Source organism: Mastigoproctus giganteus, chromosome 8, assembly GCF_048544385.1.
Source record: "Mastigoproctus giganteus isolate SK-2022 chromosome 8, ASM4854438v1, whole genome shotgun sequence".
Classification (NCBI taxonomy): domain Eukaryota; kingdom Metazoa; phylum Arthropoda; class Arachnida; order Uropygi; family Thelyphonidae; genus Mastigoproctus; species Mastigoproctus giganteus.
The window spans coordinates 165,936,681-165,958,276 of NC_143582.1; the positions used below are offsets into that span (position 1 = coordinate 165,936,681).

General features: G+C 38.6%; 1 protein-coding gene across 2 annotated transcripts in view; it reads right to left on the reverse strand.

Moving 5' to 3' along the window:
• The window catches only part of LOC150081982 (major facilitator superfamily domain-containing protein 6-like), a 127,257-nt gene that overhangs the window by 63,884 nt on the left and 41,777 nt on the right, over positions 1-21,596 (reverse strand). The window contains exon 1 of one of the 2 annotated variants that reach the window (XM_090379880.1): positions 11,668-11,765. The exons of the other annotated variant lie outside the window; for it this stretch is intronic. The gene's annotated coding sequence lies outside the window, so the exon portion shown is untranslated. Of the gene's footprint in view, positions 1-11,667; positions 11,766-21,596 lie in introns of those variants that run through there. 2 annotated transcript variants of the gene reach the window in all.

The following is a 21,596-nucleotide window of genomic DNA, read 5'->3' on the forward strand; positions in this document are numbered from 1 at the left end:
CAACAGAAATGAATTGGCGACATTGGTCGTAGTACTCCAGTTCATATGATAGATTTGATCTCCTTTATGGTTATATCTGTACGAGGGTGTATTCATGGACCAAAAAACCGAATAACTGGCAGAAAAAATGCTCCTACTTCTTTCACATGAATTAGATGAACACACACACACACACACACACACACACACACACACACACACACACACACACACACACACACACACACACTCCCGCTTTTAGAGATCTATAAAAAATATCGTTATCTTTAACGGGATTTGAACCCCGGCCTCTCCAGGTAAGATTACAGTCGTGGCATCGCCCTACTGTCATGAAGGACCCTGAAAGTTTTGCTGAATCTCCAAAACAACATTAATTGTCTTTCCTTTGGGCTTCAATTTCGATTTTGAAACGACAGAAGTCAAGAAAAGTAAATCCGACAGTAGAGTAAGAAAAGTAAATCCGACAGTAGAGTAAGAAAAGTAAATCCGAAGAATAAGAAGACGGGTGGAGAACTAAAATCCTTGGCCAGAATCTCTCAGAAAGGGCAGTGTGAACAGGAGCGTTGTCTTGCAAACCCCTGATCGTTCGCTCTTTTCATAAAACATCATATCGTGTGGTTCTGAAGCTGTTTTATCAAGCTTAAAACAAAACTTGTTTTAAGCTTGATAAAACAAGCAACTTTTCTTTTGAATCGCTCTTTTCAAATCAACAATCAATGCAAGAAAAACTGTCGCCATCTAGCTGGAAAATTCTTAATATTGTCAGCAACATTATTACGTGACCATTCTTTCAATTTCTGGATAACACCTCTTGTAACTTTTGGACAGAGTTTTTCCAACTCTTCATTACAAAAATTAATATATCCTCAGCATGCGAATTAATGTATTGTACAAACGGCCTCCGTGGCCGAGTGGCCAAGAGCGGGAGTGCAGTAGCGCATGCTTTTTGAATAGACCGGGGTTCAAGTCCCTGACTGTTAAATACGGTCGATCTGCCAACTCGCCTGGACCAGCGTGGCAGATTATGGTCCATTTCCCTCAGCATGAATTGTTGAAGAAGCTTCCATCCTGCAGTGGGTTGATAATGGCTGTAGTTTACTTTTTTTTTTTTTTTTTTTTTTTACATGCGAAGCTGCTTTGAATAGACGTAATTTTGTACCCTGACGCCTTTGCATTAATAATCCTTAGGACTCTCCTAGAACTTATGATCGGGATCTGAGTACTGTATATTTACGAGAGGTTCAATAGTTGCTAAAGTCACTTATTTAGTGGTGCCCTTCCCCAATTTCTCCTTTAAGTTTTAATCAGCCAATGTGTTTTGCCACTCTTGATCCATACAGAATGGCCAAAAGATTAGTCCCTTGCAAAGGAAAATATTGTTGGTTATTAAAACTTACGTTAGCTGATTCAGTATATTATTATTATTATCTTTATTTTCTCCTAAGAGACACCCGCTTAAGCTATTAACCAGGGGGTGCACATTCATATATACAAATATAAGTTATATACATAATTATCCATTTATTATTTATACAAATCATCGTCTTTATAAATTATACATTGTCTAAATTATAAAAATTATACATTGTCTAAATTATACAAATTATACATTGTCTAATTAATTATATTATACAAATTATACATAGTCTAATTAATTATATTATACAAATTATACATTGTCTAATTAATTATATTATACATATCATTGCCTTATTTTTACATGACAGGCAGATAGAAAGAGAGTACAAGAATAATTTGCAATTTTACATGGAATTAGAGAATGTTCACATCTACACCACTGTTTACAGCGAGATGACAGAAAGACAAGACGTCCAATATAAAAATAACAGCAGCACCAGTGCGGAGCAAAAACAGTCCCGACCAGTTCGTTCTTCATTTCCTGCATTCTCTTTTGTTTTTATCTGTGGGCTTCACTCAACATTTATAGGTGGATTAATGCATTCTGAAACATTTCAGTCCAGTACCTCTTTATATGTGATACACTCGTGACTTTTAATTGCTTCTTTATATTGAACAATTACTTATACGAGCTAAACTTATTCTGGTGTAAGTATTCTAAGTTAAATATGTATCGTACTTCCAACTGAAATTTCTTATTGTTATTAAATATCATTAGATTATCGCGTGCAGAAACTGGGTTCATCTTTTAACTCTCACTTTCCCAATGCTGCCCTTATGTCGTGACGTGATTGTTGATATTTCTTAAATGGGTTGCACAAATTTGAAAGATTTAACACACAATCCTAGATTTTAGTCACGATTTCATCGACCTGTTAACCCGCTCTTCTTACAGAGCGACACACTTGCACTAGATATAGATAATGGTATAAAGTACCTCAATGAATAGATATACTTAATATAGTTTTACAGGCATGTGAAACTAGTTGCGTGCGGGCCGGTTGCGGCCCTCTGACATTTGTACTACGGCCATGCAATGTTGGCAAATTAATAGTGTTTAAAACTATATGAAATGACAAATGATGTTGCTTAAAGGAGAATAGAAGATTTAAATAAAATTCATAACTTTACAAACCTATACAAATGTTGATAGTGATGAGATCGCGTATTTTTGCACAAGGGGAAATATTTGTGAAAATATTAAATATGTTTCATACTGGTGCTACCTGCCAGTACTACTACCACTACTGAAAACTGTTTGTGCAGCACAGTAGTCTCAATAGAAATATTTGTTTGCGGTACATGAGTACTCCTAAGCTTGACACCCTGGCTTGTCTGAAAATGCGTTATCAGGCTGTCTATGGTATTATTACATTTCCGAAATATTTTGCGGTCTTTGTAGGTTTGTTTGTTTTATTATCATTTGTAATTTTAAGAATTGTATTCCACTATACACCGATGAGCCAAAACATTAAGACCACTTATCTAATATGATGTTGGTCCTCCACGTGCAGCCAAAACAGTTCGTACCCGGCGAGGCATGGACGCTACAAAAATTCAAAATGTCTTGTGGTATCTGGTACCAGCACGTAACCGGAAGATCCTTTAATTCCTGTAAGGACCCTGGTTGAGACGCCCCAGATCGGAGTTCTGTTCCAACACAAACCACAGATGCTCGATGGGATTGATGTCTGAGGGATTTGGAGGCCAGGGCAATACCTGGAAGTCTACCTCATGTTCCGCGAACCAATCTCGAACAATCCAGGCGGTGTGGCATGGCGCATTATCCTGCTGAAAGACGGCATCCCCAGAGGGAAAGACCGTTGCCTTGAAAGGGTGTACCTGGTCAGCAATGATGTTTAGATAGGTGGTAGATGTCAGAGTACCCGGCACATGGATGACTGGACCCAGGGTATCTCAGCAGAACTCACCCAAAGCATGACACCGGCTTGGTGTCGTCCCATGGTGCATCCAGGCGCCATCACTTCCCCAGGTAAACGACGCAAACGTACCCGGCCGACCACATGGTGCAACAGGAAACGTATTTCGTCGGACCACCAGACGACCTTCTTCCAATTACTCAAGGTCCAGTTTCGATGATCGCGTACCCATTGTAGACGTTGTCGCGGGTGAACCGTGGTTAGCATGGGCACTCGGAGCGGCCTGCGGCTACACAGCCCCATTTTAAGCAGGGCTCGATGTACTCTGTGTTGTGACATTACTCCCGTCACCAGCATTCCAATTACCGGCTAGTTGTACCACAGTTGCTTTTCTGTTGCCACGTGCCATCCGGGAGAGCCTTCGCTCACCTCGAGCATCGACGAGCCGTGGTCATCCAACACTTTGTCAGCGGTTCGTGGGTTCTCCCTCCTCGGACCACTTTCGGTAGGTACTAACCACGGCTGATCATGAGCATCCCGCCAGCCGTACCGTTTCGGATATGCTCTGACCCAGTCGTCTGGCCATTACAATTTGGCCTTTGTCAAACTCGCTTAAGTCCGCTGTCTTTCCCATCTGAAGAACAAGAGTAACACTAATTAACGGAGCTCAGTATCAGTTGTTTTTTTATACCGTGTCCCGTCCCGCACATGCGCCATAGTTCACCTGCAGTTGCTTCGATTTGCATAACGATTCGCTGGTCATAATGTTTTTGCTCATCGGTATATGCTTGCGATGCTAATGTTGAATGATATTTCTTGAAATATGATATTGCGCTCATTTCTTTAGGTATAGATAAAATCATTAGTAGTTCTTAGTAATTTACGTAAATGTACTCAAAAGATTTCATCTGATGTCCTAATACTGATATGATTCAATTTATTGATTTTATTAAATTTTTTTCTAAGATTTATCACTATGTATGCATTAAGTAGGTCTGTTTTAAAGCTCACTTGTGTATAAACGTAGGATTTGTCGAATATATAGTCCGGTATATTGTTATATATATTTAAATATGCAGACCAAAGTGACAGACTGACAAGGTGACATTTCTTTAACTGCATGCATGACAGAATGATAAATAAATAAATATTCTGTTTATACTCCGGGACGTCCACACAGTCAGAGGAGTTCAAAAGATAGAGAGAACGCAAGAAACAGCACCGTATTTAGTAGTCATAGGGTTGAACTCTGGTCACTCAAGGCACGTGTACTTATACACCCTTATGCTATGGCACTGTCAGTATAGATTGTGTTTTAAAAAGATAAAATTAAATTATAAAGCTCCTAATTTATGGATTCCCGAAATCTGATCACTTTAATTTAGGCCTCATCAGAATATTTTGGCATTTATATTTTGCTGCGAGTTTGAACTAGATTATTATTTTATTTATTTTTTTAAAACCATATAATTAAAATTGTTTTTTCTTAACTCTGACACAGAATCTGTGGAAGTGCTCTTAGTCTTCAGGGTATTTTTGTCACTAATTGATTGGAAAGATAATTATAGGAATAAAGTTCAGAATTAGAATATATGAGCCCTGTTCTATGAAGTATGTTCAAGTATAACGGTGAACTCTCTCTCTCTCTCTCTCTCTCTCTCTCTCTCTCTCTCTCTCTCTCTCTCGTTGATGAGTTTCCTCACAAAAATATGAAATTAAAGAAAGAAAATATAAGAAACTTTAAGCCATCTCTTCTTCTCATGCAGTCTAATCTTTTTCTTTCTTTCGATTTCTTAATCCATCTCTGTCATTTAGATCTCTCATTCAATCTGTTCTCATCAAGTTTCCTTTCTGCATGCTTAGCCTATTCTCTGAGCCATCCCTTATGTGACCTGTGTTTTGTTTCCCGAAATATTGTGCTAATTTATCATCTTTCGTTTTGTTCGATGTCGCATCGCTGTACTGTGTGAATTACCGTTTTCCTCTATTCATACCACCAACTACTGAAAAGTGTAGTGAAACAGACTAGAAGAAAGTGCGGTCGTTAACTTTCGGAAAACGGAGTTAAAAGTTTTAAAGAATTTGAAATATAATGGCTCAAAAGGCAATAAACTTGAATTTTTTGTGCGGATGGTCGATGATTCGAAAATTATTTGGCATGTGAAATTTATTTTAAATTTCACATGCTATCTGTTCCCTTTTGTTGGACTGGTGATTGAGCAATTCTGGAGTCGGGAGTTTTCCAGATCTTGCTACAGTGGTCAGTTTCTGGTAGTTTATATACTATTCTAACTGCACCTGCTCCCTGCCATTTATTGTAAAGAAAAGCTTCCAGCTAGGCAGTTAAACAATAATCGGTACATATTCTTACATATTAGTAAATTCGTCCTTTTTTTACTGGTGCAATTGCAATTGAACTTGCTTTGAACTTTATTTTGGCTACGAATAGGTGATCAGGACATGAAGCAAGTTTCCCTATATATACTGCACCAATTGTGCTTCGCGTCTTACAGGCCGATTAAAAAATAAACATAAAGTTTCATTGCTATTCTCCTTCCCTATGTTATGGAGGGTGCCAACCAGTCAGTAGAAATACAATATGACATTTTCATGAAGATAATTGCTACCATGGAAAAATGTTACCAAGGAAGGTGAACACCTAGCCTGCTGGCAGAGTAATGCTGAACAGTGTCTAAACTGTTCTGATCATTACAAAAAAAAATAATAATAATAAAATAAAATAAAAAAATGGCTATATGTTTACGCCATTTATTGTAAAAATTTCATTGAGAATTTCAATAAACTTAACTTGCATTCCTTCTTAAATCTGCTGTACTTGACTTAAATTTAGTCACCCCACTAAGATCCATGAGATGTACCATATTTTGGGAGTAAAAAATTCAAAGTTTAAAATTTGTTGTCCACTGTTAGTAGTGCATCATAGTGCTCTTCCATAAAGGAAAACGTAACAAGAGAAAGAAGAAAAAAACTAATTGCTTCCTTGGAAATTTGTGATTACTACTTTTGTATACATATAAGTTTTGAAAGGGATACTTCAAGGGATAATGAATCGAAAATCTGTTTATTACCATTGAAAATTCTATATATTCCTGCTTTTTGGCATGCTATGACTAAATTAATCGATGCAAAAAAAAAAAAAACCGCCAACTAAACAACAGTTAAATTATAAAATAACTCAAATAACCCATTCTCCAATGTATCACAGCCTAAAAAAACATGCAACTTGTGAAATGTTTGCAGAACTTTCTGGACAGGACATGATATCATGAACAGGACTTTTCGATATCTATATATTTTTATTATAAACATAATAAAAAAAACCCTAAATACATAATAAAAATTTTACCGTATTGATTAATTAACAGATTAAATTGTGTTTTATAAATAGATTAAATAGTCTTAGTTACGCCTGTTAGCTTATTTTTTAAAATTTAGCTAGTGATTTTGTAAGTTATGACTCTTTACTCGTATCGCTATTGTATCAGTGTTTTGGCCTGCATATCGTAGCACATAACTCTACTATCACTCTGCACACAGTAGTGCAGAGTGATAGTAGAGTATTAATTGTGATAAATAAGTAGTTCGAAGGTTCTAATCACTTGTTGGGCATATCTTTTTTGTGTTTAGCAAATTTAGCTAATTTATCATTGTGACACTAATCTAACACTAATTTAACATTGTGATCGTTACGGTATAGCGTAACTATATCGAACTTGATAGCGTAAAGTATAACGTAAAGCTAGATAGCGTAATACATATATCACTTCATTTAGGAATCTGTTAGCTTAGTGTACCATTGTCAACAAATCAATTAATTTATTAATTTTCATTGTTAATCAATGAAATTGTATATAAAGGGAAATCATGCCCCAGACTAGAGCAGAAAAGCAGGTATTTCCCCTTGAAGGAATTAAAATGGGGCCCACAAGCTCTCAGCTGGCCAACTCAATGCAGAGCTCATTCTTGTGCATCAGGCAACACAGCAATCTTCAAGGCAGAATGCGCTAATCTCACAGGAGTTGATTATCCTTGGTGACCCTATTGTCAGGTAAACGGGAAATATATTTTGCAAAAAGGATAGGTGGAATAGGACCAGGGTATGTCTGTTTGGGGCAAAAGTTGATAACCTTGTAGAGCAGATATTTTTTAACTGCCCAAAGAAGCGATATTGTTGTAGATGTTGGCACTAATGACATTTAGAGTAGGAGAACAGCGGAATTACTTAACAAGTATAGGTCAATGTTGAAAAAAAAAAAAAGCCGCGAGTAAGGGTTGAATTTGAAAGTGTCTGCAGTTGTACCCAGGCATGATAGCAGAGAGTGTACGACGAGAGACTTGCCAATTAGTTTGGCTCTGGAGAGATTGTGCAAGGCTCATGGTGTGGAATTTTTTTCAGCGTGGTGTGTGTGTGCTTGTTAACAGGAGAGACTGCTTCTAAAGGGATGGAATTCAATTTAATAAAAACGGTGCAAGAATATTTGCTGATGCTATTGATTCAGCGTTAAGTGTGTCAGAAAACTGTTATCTTTGGCGGTTTCACTGACAAATAGATTAACAGTAGGCAGGCAGAGGTGTAAGTGATTCTTGCACTGCTTTTATTGGAATTAGCAGCAACCTGGAAAATAAAGTGCTGGAAATTTCAAGAACTGCTGGGAGTCATCATGGAACAAGTATAGAAAAGCGCTGTGTTAGGGTAACTAAGAGTAAAAACAGGTGCATGTCTACTTGTATGTACACCAATGCTAGGAGTACAGTAAATAAATTTGATGAATTTGAAGTGTTGGTCAAGACATCAAAGGTGGATATTGTTGGGATATTAGAGACGTGGTGTCACACAGATATAAGGAATGCAGAATTGGAATTTGGGGAGTGCAATGTTACAGAAAGGATAGACAGGGAGGAAGGTTATGCTGTAGTTAAAGCACATAAAATCTTAAGGCAGTGCATCCAGTTAACGTGGGTGAAAAGTGAGTGGTCAGGAGCGGGTGTGGAACAGCGCACGCTCTTTGAGTAGACCCAGGTTCTGTCGCCAGCGTGGCACATTATGGCCCGTTTCCCTCAACATGAGCCGTTGAGGAGGCTTCCATCCTGCAACGGGTTGATAATAGCTGCAGTTTACCTTTTGCCTTTAAGCACTGGGAAAGCAAAAATCAGAGTAGAAGTGTATTATGTCCTAATGACTCTGAGTACAACGAACAACGGTAAAGAGAAATGGAGTGGGCCAGTAAATCAATTTGTCTTATAATGGGGGATTTTAACTTCCCAAATATTGACTGAAACCTTGTGGGTTGGTCACTCACACACTAGCAAGACTTTTGTGGATTTATTCAATGATGGTTTGCTACAGCAGCATGATCGAGAGGCAACCAGAGAGAGTAATACTCTTGATCTGATTATCAGCAGTGATTATTCATCCATTAAGAATCTGCATATAAAGTAACTACTAGGTGGCAGTGATCACAGTGTACTGATGTGGGATTTACTTAAAGATGTAACTACCATTAGGGGTAAAAGGAAGGGCTTTTGTAAAGGTGACTACAGTGGTTTCAGACGGTTTTGAGATTCTGTACAGTGGGACCAACTGAAGATATAACCAATAGCATTCAAGGAATTAATCTTGGAAGCTATTAGGCTTTTCATAACAACTAAGAATTACTGTTCAAGATTTAGATCTAAATGGCTGTCTGTTGAACTAATGAGACTCATGGCAGAGAAGAAAAATGCATGGAATGCATATACATTATCAGGCGACCCAGAAGCCTATTGTAGTTAAGCTAGTCTGTAATCAACCTTCCCCTTAAAAAACCCATGCTGTGTTCAAACACAGCATGGGTTTGTTAAGGGGAAGTCTTGCCTGACCATTTTGATTTGATACTACAGTGTGGTCACAAAAGAACTGGATTCGAAAAATAATTTTGATATCATATACTGTACTTGGATTTCAGGAAAGCCTTTGATACTGTTGCACATGGAAAACTGACAGCCTTAGAAAGACTTCTGCAAATTGTAGCAGTATGGTATTAAGGGCAAATTGCTGCTATCGATAAAGGGATGACTGAGTGGGAGAAGCCAGAGTGGCAATCAATGGATACTGCTGTAACATTAGTGGAGTCCCCCAGTTTTCGGTGTTGAGCCCATTGTTTTCTATATTTATCAATGCAATTGATGAAGCTATATCAGGCTTAATGTCCAAGTTTGCAGGCGATACAAAAGTTGGCGATACAAAAGTTAAATATACAAAAGTTAAATATACAAAAAATAAAATTACTGTCATTAACAAAAGTTGTTAATGACAGTAATTTTATTTATGTCGTATGATGTGATCAATACACGAAGGAATCAGTTTTTTCTTGCTTCCTTCGTGTATCGTGGCTGGGATATCCAACCAAACGGTTGGTTCGGCACCATCGTGATATCCAGCCCGACGCGGGATTCGAACCCGCGACCTTTGGGTTGCCAGGTAGGCACTTTACCTACCCGGCTAGTCCGGTCGGCAATGACAGTACGCTACTACAACAGGATCTAGAGAAGTTGGGCAGATGGGCTGAGAGGTAGAAACTGAAGTTTAACATTGACAAATGCAGTTTACTGCATATGGGTGACAGTAATCCCAGAGTAACGTACCAACTGTGCGATACTGCATTCAGGGTAGTGGAGAATGAAAAAGACCTGGGGATAATTGTGCAATCAGATATGAAGTTTTCTGAACAATGCAGACAGGCTGCCAGAGCAGCTCGTGTTTTGTCAATGATATAAGGGAATTTTGCTAGCAGGGATAAGTAGGTGATTATCCCTTTGTCAATGGTCAAGCCACACCTTCAGTTCTGCATACACGTCTGGAGGCCTCATTTTAGGAAGCATGTAGTGCTGCTGGAACGAGTACATAGAGGGGCAACGAGATTGGTGAGAGGGAACAAAGAATTGCTTTACCAAGAGAGGCTTAAATTCTGCGAATTGCAGCATCGGGAGACTAGGCATCTGCGAGGTGATCTGACTGAGGTGTATAAGGCCTTGAATGGTTTGAGCAAGCTCAATGCTGATGGGATTCTTCCTCTTTCTGAAGTTACTCACCTGAGGGGCCATAATTTAGACGGCCGCCGTAGCCGAGTGGTCAGGCGCGCGGGTGCATAAGTACACGTACCTTGAGTGACCGTGGTTCAAGCCCATGACTGCTAAATACGGTGTTGTTTCTCGTAGTCTATCTTGTGAACTCCTCTGACCGTTTGGTCGTCCCGGCGTATAAACAGAAAATTTATTTATAAATTCCAAAAATTGAGGAAAGACAGTTGTAGAATACATGGGCGGAAATTTGCCTTTAGCCAGCGGGTGGTTCATTGCTGGAACAAATTTCCATCTATCGTTGTGGAAGTTAATAGTTTAAATAACTTCAAGGAAGAACTGCAAAAACGTTTGGAGCAAATGGACGGATGAAATGGTGTGTGCGCGCGTTTCAGCTGATGTTGTTTGTTTGGTTTTTTTTTTTTTTTTTTTTTTTAGGAGCATTAGCAACTAAGGCCATATTACTCCGAGATATGCGGTGGTCATTTCCTGACCTTTCCGCATCCTCCATATTTGGTGGTCACGGGCTCGAACCCCGGTCTAATCAAGAAGCGTGTGCTACGCACTGCTGCTCCTGCCCACCTGGCTACGGAGGCGCTATTTTAGCTGATGCAACATTAGCTTGATTTCTTGCATCATATGCTTATGCTAATACAAAAAAAAAACGCGTTTGCTGTGGTACTGTGCAAAGCTGCACGTCTTATTGTAAATCGTTGGAGCTGGTATATCAGCCGCTTTAAAATAATAAACCTTATTATTTATAGAGAAACAAATATACTGTACTATAGACAAAGCACATAATGAGACCACGTGTATGCCTTGTCTCTTAATCTTGTTTGCTTTGTTGGCATTGAGTATGTCCCCCCCCAAAAAAAAAAACACACACACACTCCAGAAAAGACACCTACAGGTGTCTCGTAAACACTCTCTCTCTATTACTAAGTTGTTCTCTTTAGGTTTAGAAAGCAGTGCTCACATAGTGGGGATTTATGATTCTCTAATTATTTGTAGGGTAGTTTATGAAAAAGTTATTTGTATGAAAATATTAAAAGCGTATAATTGTTAGCGAGAATTTAAAAAAAAAAAAAATCTATTTTATTAACAATTCACGTATAATGAACAACCACGTAGTTTCCCCTCTTCCAAGTAATTAAAATCTACTTTAACAAACTCTATACACGTATTAATTTATTCTAAAACGCGCCACTAAACAATTTAGAGCTATAATGCACTTTTAAATTTAACGAATATCACATGAATTAGCACAGCTTATTTTCTAGAGACTTACCTGCTCGCAGTGTTTTTAATTCGTTGTGATGTGATGTTGGGAAAAAAATTAAAAGAACTTAAACTTCAAATTTCCTGGGAAAACTACCCTCCCCTCCTTTCCTACCATTCGTTACAATACGAACTAAATAAGTAATGATACAAAAGGAGTAGCAAGCGTCGTCTGTTGGTTCAGTGGTGCGTGTCGGAAAAGTTATTTTCCGGCACGACTTTGAACCAACAGACGACTCTTGCGCAAGTAGGATCCTTTCATATTCTGACGAACCGTAGGAAGAGAGTGCGGTTTTCCTACCAGGGAATCTGGAGTTCTTTTCATGTATTTTATTTTTCAGCACCACAACTAATTAACAACACAGTCAGAAAGTATTCATGAAATGGATAGTCAGGGGCCATTCATAAAATATGCCAAGGGTTCTCAAACTTTGTGATACTGCAACCCTCTAAAATGCTAAATGAATTTGTGCGATCCCTATCCCTTCCTCTATGAGTAAACCTAATGATTACATTGAGGTTAAAATTGTGCAATAAATAAATATCCCAATAACTTTGATAGCTAATATTTTATTGGAAATAAACAAAAAATATCAAATTTGGAATCCTGTAGTAAGAAATACAAATACGGTTAACTAGTGAACAGAGATCAAATAAAAATTCATTAACCTTATATATATATTTGTTATTTTATTTTTTTTTTACCGCGACTACACACCTATCAACACTATGATAAAAATAAAAACAAAACATAATAGCATAAATAGCATGTGAGCAAGGGAAAGGGGCTTCTGATTTGGTTAATGAAGCGAGTGTTAATAACGTAACTGAGATTTAACCCTCATTTTTACTAATTTTTATAAATTACGTATTAAACTGTATCGAGCTGCTATCCCCCTCCAGGGGGGGGATCGCGCCTCAGTTGTAGAAATGCTGAACTATACTATAGCTTGATCTTTTAGAAAAGAACTCCGGGGACGTGGCTTACATAAAAGGAATCGGCCAAGTAGGTATGTTATTAATAAGTAGAATTGATTTCATGAAAAATCGTTTCCTGCCGCTGTAACGGAACAACCCTAGAATTCTACTGTGGAACTTTCTCGTACGTGACTGTGGTACTATGCAATTTCTTTTAAATAAATAAATCTTTATTTTCCTACCAAATATAAATATAGTGACACATTGGTACATGACAAATTCCATTCACGGCAGAAAATGCCAGGGAATTTACATAAAATGAAATATAAAACAATAGCCAAAATATACAAGAAAAGCTAAAATATAAAATAGATGGCTCATCACTACGTTTCTGCCTAGAGCCCTGTCAGTTGTAGTACAAAAAAATTCAGCTTAACATCACATCCACTGAAACAACTTGTATGAGATATACACTTGTTCAAATAAGTACATACAATGCGGACACATAGTTGATGACAAAAACCCACACAACAACTACAATAGTAGCCTCAGTGAACCACACCTCGGTTTGTCTTCTATATTTCAAGCTATAATTCTTATGGCTGTCATAAAATTCCGCAACTAAAAGCTAATGCTATAAACTTGTATCTATCAAGTTTAACGAGTATTAAGATTAAAGAAGGAAAATTGCTTTTATATCTATCTGTCTCTCTATCTATCTATAGTGCACGTCGCTTATTGTAATCACAAATGTTATTATTCGTTTAATGTCTTTTATGAAGTCCCGATCAGAAGTATATTGATACATAGAAAAAATACCGTTTATGTTATCTATCGCTTTTTTGCCATATCGTACTTTACGCATGGGCAGTGATTAAGTAGCATCTCGATTTGTTCTTGAACTCTGAGGTTGCGTGGCTACTGCTGTTGCTTCATACAGTTCGTGTAGTTGTCGGCGTCGTTACTTCCTTAAAGAAAGTATGAGTACTATATGTAAAGTGACCAGATCCATAGAATTCCAATGCAGGACATCTAGGGGGATTTTTGAGTCCCCCCCAGAAACAATATACTGTACAAATTTTTTTAAAAATTTTTTATATAAAAAATATTCATATACATATATAAATTAAATACATTGACTTCTTTGAACTAAGCTTATAAAATAAAATATCAAAGGTCTTAAAAAATATAAAGCGTATATATATATATATATATATATATATATATATATATATATATTATTTATTATTATTTTTTTTTTTTTGTAAAAATTTACTTATGGTGCACCCTTCCAAAATGGCAGCGAGGAAAAGAAAAAGGCAGTGATTTACCTGCCTAACCAGCAATGGTTAGTGTTAGTTATGGTGTTTATCCCCCCCCCCCTCCTTGCCGCTGTTTTATCATCGGGAACTTGTTTTCCTATTTTAAAACAGCGGAAGCCGGGAAGAAGGGGGAATAAAACCTTAAGACTGAGGCAGTCAGGAGGGTGCATCCGTAAGTAAATTTCAGACTTTTTTTCTTCTTCCCCCCCACAGAAACGCTGAAATTCGGTATACGGTCCCCCCCCCCCTCCCCGTTACGCCATGTAACGAACAGACGGTTGTGCCAGGTGGGCAGGAGCAGCAGTGCGTAGCACACGCTTCTTGATTAGACCGGGGTTCGGGCCCGTGCCCACCAAATACGGAGAATGCGGAAAGGTCAGGGAATGACCACCACATATCCCCGGAGCAATATGGCGTTAGTTGATAATGCTCCTAAAAAACCAAACAACAAACAGAAGATTGTGTGAAGGATGTGAATTGAGAAAAATAATTGTATTTAAAAGGGGGAAAAACACTTATTAGAAGGTTCAAGTTTTTAATCGATTTTCATTTTGTTTAGTGAAAAAAGGTTAGGTTTATCTGTGAAATAATTAATAATAATACATACTTATTTTAACAATAAAAACAAGAGAAATTAAATAATATACAATAATTAAATATATTTTCTCGCTGAGTGAATGTTTCTTAATAATTCTTCCTTATTTGCTATTTCTTCGTAAAATTCTTCGCAAGAATTAGCAAAATTGAACTTAATACTAATTTCAAGAATTAGTATTGCTTTCGCCGTTTCTATGGTCAGCTTGTGTTTTTGTTGTCCACAGCTTATTTACTATCAAAAAAGCCGACCGGGCTAGCCGATTGGGTAAAGTACCTGCCTGGCAAACCAAAGGTCGCGAGTTCGGTTCCCGCCTCGGGCTTGGATCAAAGTACTGCAAAAACCTTGGGAGGTGCAATATGGCCACAGAAGCCGATGCGCCAACAACTACCAGAAACTATCAAAAAAACTCTTTCCGTTGTGCCATTGGTTCCCGGCAAACATAAGGTAAATGATTTGCATTACCGTACCTTTGCCGTTAAGTATAGAGGCTACATGTCCAATCTGGGATAGTTTGCAATGCGGGGCAAAAGACTGAAATTCGGTACTGTCCCGCATAATCCGGGACGTCTGGTCACTTTATGTGACCTTCTACCAATATGACTGTTATACAGCAGATCATTACCTCCTTTACTGATTCTTGATTTTAATATTTTCTTTATTTATTTGTTTTGAATGATTTGTACGGATTTCCAGAAACAGTAGAACAATTTCATTTTTATTAATGACTTTCTCGAACAGTAATGGGCAGATAAATATTATATTGCTTAGTTTTAATGTTTTTCTTCTGTCCACCTCCATCTTTTTATGTACACATTTGCGCTCTGCATAAATAATCTTATTCTGCCGATTTGTGACAGAAACCTTGGGAAATACCTGACAAAAAGTTCCTTATGGTTGATCCCGAGATAATATGGAAGCATTGTCTTTAGTCTTAGAAAATTTCATATTCATATTTAATTAGAAGGAAATTCTATTCTTTAAATATGAATTAATTAATTCTTGAAATATGAATTTCCTTCTAATTAAAAAAATAATCATAATAGTAATGAAAGCGTTTTCTCTATTTGTGTGTGCGCAGATGGCGTTACGGGGGCGAAGGCTTCGGTACTCGTCTATTATTCTCCCGTCAATGTAAGTTACAAGTAAGTCTAACATAACCTAAACTGTGTAAATGTATGAATATTTATGCAAGCTTATATTTACTTAGAACGAAAGTTGCGACACTAGAATGGTAATGTCGTAACTACTGGCGGAATGATAATAGACGGATACCGAATTAATTTAGAGAAGGGAAATGATTTCTTGGTGTGCATAAAAAAAGTGATGCTTTACAAATGGCCGACCGGGCTAGCCGAGTGGGTAAAGTACCTGCCCGGCAACCCAAAGGTCGCGGGTTCGATTCCCGCCTCGGGCTTGGATCAAAGTACTGCAAAAACCTTGGGAGGTGCAATATGGCCACAGAAGCCGATGCGCCAACAACTACCAAATCAAAAAAAAAAAAAAAAAAAAAAAAAATCAAGCTTTACAAATGTTTGCTTTACATTTCATTGACTGGCAGTTGTCTATGGATTGTTCAATAGCTAAGCATACAGGAGGCAGTTCAAAAATGTGAATGGAAAACGTTAAAGCAATACTATTTTCATGAAATAATATTACTAAACCATTGTTATTACAACTGTATAAATTATTAATATCTTTATTGCAGGCATTGATCGGATACATGATTGCCTGATGCAATAATACCCACAACAGCGACAATGCTAGGGGTTTAACATTAAATAACTAATACAAGAAAAATTACATAAAACATATTAGGACATAAAACCTATAATTACATATTTTACATATAAAATTAATATTAACATGTGAAATGAAGACACATGAAAAGCGATGAAAAGACGATGGCAGTCACTCGATTGAAGACGAGAGCTGGTCCCTGATGATACGTCTTCTGTACAATTTGTTGTGTATGAACTTTTTGTAGGCCACATCTATCTCCTGGGAGCATCTCCATGGGCAGGAGTCTATTTCCTATCCTGAGCCTCCACGCCACAGACTGCAGAGAGGGGAGGGCCCTTAAGGGTTTCGGGGGGAACCTCCAATTGCACATCTGCCAGAAATTTGGCGTATTGACTTCACCTGCTATCATTTTAATTGACACAAGCAAGCGGAGGGCGAATATCCGTTTGGAGACTTTTCTTAATTTAGAAGTTGGGTGATATCTGAAATATGTGTGAGTGGTGGCAGATTATGCTTAAAGAGGACCCACCGAAGAAGCCAGTACTCATCGGATGCAATGGTTTTTAGCGTAGTTTTCGTTTCCGACGCCCAGATTTCTGAACTGTAGGTGATGACTGGCTGCAGAAACCGGTATATGTATTGGAGCGTGTACTCAGGCTCTGTGACATGAAGGCGGTGTTGTTTGGCAAGCCATCTTGATCTGCAGACCTTGTTGTGAATGTCTCCAACATGGTGTTTGAAACTGATTTAGGGTCGAATATAACGCCGAGAACTTTGTGCTTGATGACTGGGGTGATGGGGGTTCCGTGGATTTCCAGGTTTAGTTGCGTTGGGTTTGATTTGAGTGAAAACACCATTTGTGAAGATTTTTTTGGATTTATCTTAAGAGAAAACTGTGCCAAGTATGTAATCAGATTCTTAAGGCTGTTGATAATGGTTTCAGAAACAGAATCAGGTCGAGCGGTCCCGTGTATCCGATAGAGCAGCTTCAAGTCGTCTGCATAACTGATAAATTCTGTTTGCTGGGACAGGAATGGGTGGATGGCAGTAAAGAGGAGCCCTGAAAGAACTCTACCCTGGGGTACACCTACACAAACTTTCCTTGTGTGAGATTTTTTATTCACAGTTAAGTGAAGGACCCTGGTCGTAAGTAGCGACTTAAAGAATTCCAGTATATTGCCTTTTATCTGGTATCCATCCTCACAAAGTTGCAGGAGGGGCTGGATATCTGTGCTGTCGAATGCAGACTGAATATCCAGATAAACAATTGCCATCTCAGCCCTATCTTGTAGAGCCTCCAGAATGGTGTTGGTGGTTTGCAGTAGGTTGGCAATGGTGGACCTGCGTTTCAAGTCATAGTGAATGTATGGTGATTCACATCTGGTTGGTTAGAATGGGAAGAAGACACTTCTCCATGACTTTGAGGAGACATGAGGCGTTCATTATTGGCCTGAATTTTGAAACTGAGGTCGCTCCTTGTGTTTTGGGGATTGGTTGGACAATATATTGATTCCTAATTCATTCCTAGAAGTGTGAAAGAGTGTATAAATAAATGCATGTAGAAAAAAATCATGTTGTAATGACTGCTGAGAGATGTTTTAAAATAAATATTTCGAAAGATATTGAAATATACTTCACGAACATAAAGTGTACATCATCATCTTTAATTTCTTAATTCAGGGATGGCCAGTCCCACTGCACACTCAGCTCTTGTTAATGGTGCGCCTTCCATTGTGAAAAAAATTACGTAAAAAATTATTGACCAATCAGAAATGAAGCTAAACATATATTGTTAAAATTCCACTTTTATTGCCAGAAATTATGACCCATGCGTTTCAACCTGACTGGAACTTACGGGACGTATTTGCCGCCTTTAATGTTAATTTAGCGCCGGTAAGTAGGGGCCGTTAGCGAGCTCCTCATGACATCGATTTGTAATGATGAATATTTAAATAACTTCTTTATTGCTGCTAAGTACGGTACATGTACTAGTAACAATAATTCTCATCACGGCGACATGGCCAGGAGTTTTACATTATATATGTGATTAATTGGCAAAAATTACAGTTAATGGGAAATACGAGTTACACAAAATTAAACATGTAAAAATGAAATTATAATAACAGGAAAATATAAAGAGGAACTGAATGAACGTCGTGTGGAGGAATTTATCCCAGTTCCATAGATGTAATCCACTCGAGGAGCATGTGACGGTATTTGTAGTCAGTAGCCATTTTCTGTAGGTTGACTCCAAGACGGAGCAGTGCCTGAATTTTGGGGAGTGCCTGGGCAGGTAGAAAACGATTACACAGTTTCAACCAGTTGTATTTGAGGATTAGTGTGGGATCTGACCTCAAGGATGGCAGAGGATTGTGCCACTGACAGAAATCCCAGATGTTTGGAGCGTTTATCATTCCTGTGTACATTTTTAATGTAGTCATTAAATGCCTGCTGTCAATTAATCTCGGGAGCCTGGCTACATTTAGCTGCTCAGCCATGTTATTTGTTCTCAATTGAGAGGGTCGGCGATGCTTATTTGTGGCCTATTTCAGGGTCCAGTATTCACACGAAAACACCGTTTTTTGAAGTGAGGGCGATGCAGATGCCCAAATTTCAGCAACGTATAAAATAACTGGATAAACAGTGGTTTGAAGATATCTGATAGTGGTTGTGGTATCGTTGGAATGAAGTAAGTGTTGTTTCGCTCTCCAGCGTAGGGTGTTAAATCGCAACCGGAGGTATTCTGTGTGAACATTAAATTTCAGCTTCGGATCAAAATAGACACTGAGATCCTTATGGTATGTAACCACTGGGATGAGAGTACCCAAAACGGATGGTTGAATTACTGTTGGTTGTTGTTTCAATGAGTAAATCATTATTGCGGATTTTTATGGGTTAAGTTTTAACCCAAACATCTTCGAGTAAGTTGAAAGAGCGGTCAAGTTCTCTGTGATTGAAGACGTAATTGCCATTGGGTTTGCAGACGGTGGGATTAAGGTAAGAAACTTTATATCGTCGGCATCTATTAGAGCATCATCACGGGGACTCATGAAAGGAATTAGAATGGCTGAGAAAAGAAGGCCAGACAGGACGCCACCTTGTGGGACTCCTGCAATGATTTTTCTTGTAAAGTGGGTCTTCTTCATTGTGAGGTGGACACTTCTATTCCTCAATAAGGCGGTGAAGAAAGCTAGTAGGCCTCCATTAATCCTCAAGAAGAATTGCAGAAGACTGAGAAGGGCTGTGACGTCTAGGCTGTCAAAAGCAGCTTCAATATCGGCGTACACAATAGCTAATTCGGATTTAGTTTCGAAAGATTGAAGAATTGATGTCTGTGCGGCCATGAGGTTTGTTCTGGGGGATCTATTTACGACTGCGAAATGGAACTGTTTCGGCTTCTGTGGCATCAGCTGTTTGTGTAATGCTGGAAGGAGTATCTTTTCAAGAAGTTTGAGGAGGGTGGAAGAAGTTGAGATTGGTCTGAAATCTTTTAGGCTTGTTGGCGCTTTAACCTTAGGCAGTGGACTCACAGAGTATTCATTCCATTGAGCAGGGAAAACTCGTGTGGAAAGAACAGAGTTGTAGATTGAGAGCAATGCATCTAGGATGTAGGGGCTAAGGCACTTAATTATGGAATTAGGTATGTTATCCCGGCCTGCGGTTCTAGATGGAGGCAGGGAGTTAATAGCATATATTAGTTGCTGTCTTGTGATGGAAATTATGGAAAGATCATCAGTAGGAGCAAATTGAGAGTTTTTGAGAGGAATTTCACCAGAAGCGGAATTGGCTTTGAATCTTGAAATGTAGTCCATCCAGTTATCTAGATCAAGATTTGAATTAATGAGACTGTGTCTGGATGAGTATGGCGCTTTTCCTTTGGACAAGGTAGCATCGGTGTATCTCTTTATTGCTGATGCCTTGAGTCTGTTGAAAATAGCTCTTGCTCTGGAGTATAGGATTCGATCTTGGGTTGTGCCAGAGATTTTCCACTGCTTGTGAAGGTACTGCTTGTTGTGGAAACTACGCGCTAGATCTTTGGTCCACCAAGCTCTAGTCCTTGGAGAAATGTGTACGGTTTTGGCTGACGCATAGAGCGTGACTGTATTTATCCATTTTGTGATTAGATCAACTGCGAGGATTGGGTCACATCCATCAAGCACATACCATGGAATAGACTGCTCTGCCCCGAGGCACTTTTTGGGATCCAAAAAAGTCGGAGAAAATATGAGTTTCTTTTTTACAGTATTATGGCAATTGAAGCTGGGCAGAACAAAAAGTAATGCAATTTGGTCGTGATCTGATTTGAAGGACGTTTCTAGTGGAATGTCGACTCTGCAAATTCCAGAACATAGAATCAAGTCGAGGCGACTGGTGCCTCTCGTTGGCTCCTCATTGATAATCGTAAACTTTAATGGACAGAGATTGTTCATTAGTCGCTGAAGGAGAGGGCTGAGATGGGATGGAAGATTAAAATCGCCGCAGAGAATGTGAGTAGCAGAAGGGTGTAACTTACTCATTATCCAGCCGGTAGCATCGTCAACTGTTGCAATATCTGGAGTTAGGGGGTATGTAGATTGTCGCTAAATCGATTAAACAGGCTTAAACTTCACAATGACGAGTATTGCTTCATAAAATAAGGAGTTGCTAGATGTGATGCAGAGGCTTCGGACATTTTGGTAAAAAACTGTAAGGGTGAGTTGAAAGGGAATTTTTATAAGTGCTATCTATTTTTTGATGGTTTGAACACCTCAACAGGCCTAGTGGAAATTATACTGTTAATTGAAAGTGATTGAAAAGCAGGGTTATGTGGTGTCACATCAGTATGTTTATAAGCAGTAGCTGGGGCAAGAAAGTGATTGGAGCTGGACATGTGGTGCAGTGGTTTTCGACAGTCGAGAGACACTAGTGAATTTCCGCAATTAGTTAGTCATGCAAGGGGGAGCCGTGTCATCCTACGGTCTTGCTCACAAGATGAAGTTCAAATGGATGGTTTTGGGTCTTTCGATTCATAAAAAGGCCTGATTAGAGTGCCAACTGGCCACAAAGATGTGGATGCAACAGATCTGAATGCCTGACTTTTGCAAACTACTCTAAAGGACGAGTAATTTGGCGTTTTCTTGAGTAATTTTGCGGATACTTTGGTATGCAGTTCTTTACTCATTGCTGCCTCAATATCCTCAGCAGTTGTCAGTGGCCCCAGTCGGGAAATAAAAAGGCTTCTGTGCTGGGAGGTGGGAGGCTTGCTCATTGATCTCAGAATAGAGGACTTGGGGGTACCAATCCTAATCTGATACTTTTCCTTGATATTGGCAGGGTGACTCTTAATTTGAAAGGGTGACCTGGAGAAATGGGGGTTCTGAT